The sequence below is a fragment of the Mus pahari genome, chromosome 3 (assembly GCF_900095145.1).
Source record: "Mus pahari chromosome 3, PAHARI_EIJ_v1.1, whole genome shotgun sequence".
NCBI classification, from domain to species: domain Eukaryota; kingdom Metazoa; phylum Chordata; class Mammalia; order Rodentia; family Muridae; genus Mus; species Mus pahari.
The window spans coordinates 154,866,098-154,869,344 of record NC_034592.1 but is presented as its reverse complement, the minus strand read 5'-3'; positions in this window follow the sequence as shown (position 1 = coordinate 154,869,344).

The following is a 3,247-nucleotide window of genomic DNA, read 5'->3' as shown; positions in this document are numbered from 1 at the left end:
CGGCTCTGTGAAGCTGAGCTGGGACTGCGGCTGCCAAGAGGATGTCAGAGCCCTGCCTGAGCACACTCAAAGTTAGCCGGACAGGGGGCACGGCAGATGGACCCAAACCAGGACAGCTCCCAGCTAGAGGCCTGCCTCAGGTTTCTCCAGCCACAGAAGGCGGCGCAGAAGCTGTCTTTCCACACATCTAATTCTCCAGCCAGGGGGAAGTCAAACGATTCTAGCACCTGCTCTCCATGGAGCCTGGAGTCTGCAGGCAGACAGGTGATGGTTGCCCTCTTCTAAGAGAGAGCCCCCCGATGTTTTCTAAGGGATAAGGCAACAGAGGAGTCAAGACACTTGCCAAGGCCACACAGCCAGATCTACCGGAGCCATCTCAACTACAAGTCTAAGACTAGGATGTCTTCTACATTGAGCTGGCTTCAGAACGGGAGCCATTCAGGCGCTTCCTTTCCCATCCAGAGAACAGGACCTGTTCCTATCAAGCTTCAAAGCTCGCTTACTAGACTGAGGGCTTACTAGACTGAGGGCGTAGCTCTCAGGAGTGCCCGGATAGTGTGACCTGGGCGCAGCGGAGCACATCTGTTTGCAGCAGTTCAAGGCTGGCCTGGCCAGACTGAGCTACACAAGACTGTATCTCAACAAGGCAGCTCATTAACATCACTTTCCTAAGGGAGGCTGCACACCGGCTCCCACTGCAGGCCACAGCCAGCGAGTTCAAACTGGTGCAGGCCGTGGGCCAGACTGTGGAACGCACAGGAAGACATCCAGAATTGCCTAGAGAGGAAGGCCAGACCTGTGTTCTCCATAGGTTTCACGACTGCTCCACTCACAGGCTGGCGGAGCCTGGGCTGGGTTTTGTTCTGTGGAACCACCACGCCTGTCCACTTTTATTTTTGTCCCTTTGTCTGGCGATTCATCATCCTGCTCTCTGGGCTTTGAGACAGTGTCTCACTAATTACACCAGGCTGACCTGGAACTCACAGAGATCCACCTGCCTCTGCCTCCAGTGTGCTGGGATTATTGGAGTACCACGCCAACACTGAGTACAGCTCGTTTTAATTTAGTCTTCCCCTATCCCAGTCCCCGTGAGACCTTGCTTGGGTGTGTTGTTCTGATTTGTGAAAAGGACTTGCTATGTAGCCCAGGCTGTCCAGGAACTAATTAGGAAGCCCAGGCTATCTTTAAATTCACAGTCATGTCTTTGTGTCTCTTAAGCCCTGAAATTACAGGACTGTTCCGCCATATCTGGCTTCTGTGTAGGTTTGGGGTTTTTGTTTGGTTGATTAGTTCGGTTTGGTTTCGGTTCTGAAACCCTCCGTGTGGTCCTGGCCGTCAGGGAGTTCACTCTGTAGACCAGGCTGGTCTCAAATTCACGAAGGCCCACCTGCTTCTGACTCTGCATTCTGGGATTAAAGTTGTTCACCACCATACCAAACTGTGTTTGTCTGGTTCACAGACCCCACCCCCAACCCCCAACTCCTGGTTCAGTCTCTCCCTGGGTAGCCCTGGCTAGCCTGGAATTTGCTATGGAGACCAGACTGACCTTGAATCTTCCTGCTCTGCGATTGTTGGGATTAAAGGCGTGGGCCACCATTTCAGATTTTCCTCCTCTTTTTTTTTCTTTTTTTTTTTTGATAAGGGATTATGTTCCCAGGCTGATTTGCAATTTCTGGCTCAAGTAATCATCCTCCTGCCTCAGCCTCCCCGGTAGCTAGCACTGCAGGCATAGGCCTTTAAGCCTGCTTCGGTTTAACTTTTTTTTTCCATGTGTGTGTGGTATGCATGCATATGTATATGTGCTTTCACGCATGTGGTCATACGTGCAGCTGCCTGTGCATATAACAGTCATGTGTGTGGAGGCCTGAAGTTGATGTCCCGTGTCTTCCTGGACTTTGATTTAAACCTTGAGTCAGGGTGTCTCGACTGAACCTTGAGATCCAGCTATCCTATCTAGACAGATTGTGCCGGGGAGCCTCAGTCTCCACTTTGTGAGCATGAGAACTTTAGTCTATCAGCCACAGGTACCACAGGCGCTGGGATTTGAACTCAGACCCCCCATATTTGAGTGGAAAAATCTCCTTAGTTCCTAGTTTGTATCGTTATAACATTTTAAGATTTATTTTTTTATTTTCTGTGCATTTATGTTTTGCCTGCATGAATGTCTGTGTACCACCAGCTTCCTGATAACAGAGGTGGTATGTGGGGAGGGGACCACAAGGCAAAAGATAACACTGGTGGCGGGGAGGGAGCTGGTTCCCTCCTCCCACCCTGGAATCTGGAGCCATAGCTTTTCACAGTGAGCATTTTTTTTTTTTAAAACCTGAGCCATCCCACCACCTGATTTTTGCATTATTTAATGGTTGAGAAAACACTGGAGCAAGAATGTTTCCAGACAGCCGAAAATTATGTGAAATCCAAGTTCTTCCCTGTGAATCCAGTCTTGCTATCGTCACACCACCACACGGCGTGGTGTGGTTTACCAGAGGTCTCAGGAGACCCCACCCCCACTCTACCCCAGTTAGAGCCAGCTGACCTTTTACTAGCCTGCCCACTTCAGCTCCAAGCATTGGTGATACAGGTGCCCTCAGAGCTTGCGTGGTGGGAATCCAACCCAAAAGCAAGATCACTGACTCTGGCGGGCTCTGGTCCACACTGAAGAAGATGGCAGGAAGTGGCTTGGGAGATAGCCTGGCCCATGAGGTCATCATTTTTTCCTGAGAGGCAACTGGAGTCTCCAGGATAACAGCAGCAGATGCAAAGGTCCTGGGATGGGATGACCTGGGTTCCCGTCTGGGCCAGGAATGAGGCTGGCAGGGAGAGAGTGGAGGATGCTTGTAAGCAGATTGGGTAATGAGTCAGTCACATGCACTGCCTGATGGGAAAAGCCCATAGTGGGGCAGCGGGTACTCAGGGTACCTCATATGGACGAGTGGGGCCTACGGGTGGAGACAGAGCAGTACTGGAGACTGTATGACACAGTGGTGCCCCAGCCTGACATCCAAATGGGATGCAGAGGGCAGTGACTGAAAGTGACCAGCACCTCAACATTTTTCAAAACAGTGTGTGATTAAAGGCATGCACTGCCATGCCTGGCTGTCTGTCCTGCTGTGCCTTTAAAAGCTTGCTTTCCTTCCTATTTCTTTCTTCCTCTTCTTCTTCTTCTTCTTCTTCTTCTTCTTCTTCTTCTTCTTCTTCTTCTTCTTCTTCTTCTTCTTCTTCTTCTTCTTCTTCTTCTTCTTCTTCT